The 209-nt window shown below is 28.7% G+C and overlaps 1 protein-coding gene across 1 annotated transcript in view; it reads left to right on the forward strand.

Annotated features, from left to right (window-relative positions):
- Positions 1-209, forward strand: part of LOC106876768 (AP-5 complex subunit beta-1-like) — a 10,059-nt gene that overhangs the window by 540 nt on the left and 9,310 nt on the right. The window lies entirely within an intron of this gene.

The raw sequence follows: 209 nt of genomic DNA on the forward strand, positions 1-209 counted from the left end.
TACTACTACTACTACTACTACTTATTTGTCTTTCAGAATCTCCTTTCAGCCAATCTGGAAAGAATCTGAAGTTTACAGTGAGGAGATAAATCCGGATTATAAAGAAACACTGTCAGACCAAGGTAATTATGCCTTCGTTTATCCTTAATAACATGATCCAGCAAAGACATATATATATATATATATATATATATATATATATATATATA

This window comes from Octopus bimaculoides, chromosome 12 (assembly GCF_001194135.2).
Source record: "Octopus bimaculoides isolate UCB-OBI-ISO-001 chromosome 12, ASM119413v2, whole genome shotgun sequence".
In the NCBI taxonomy this organism is placed as follows: Eukaryota; Metazoa; Mollusca; class Cephalopoda; order Octopoda; family Octopodidae; genus Octopus; species Octopus bimaculoides.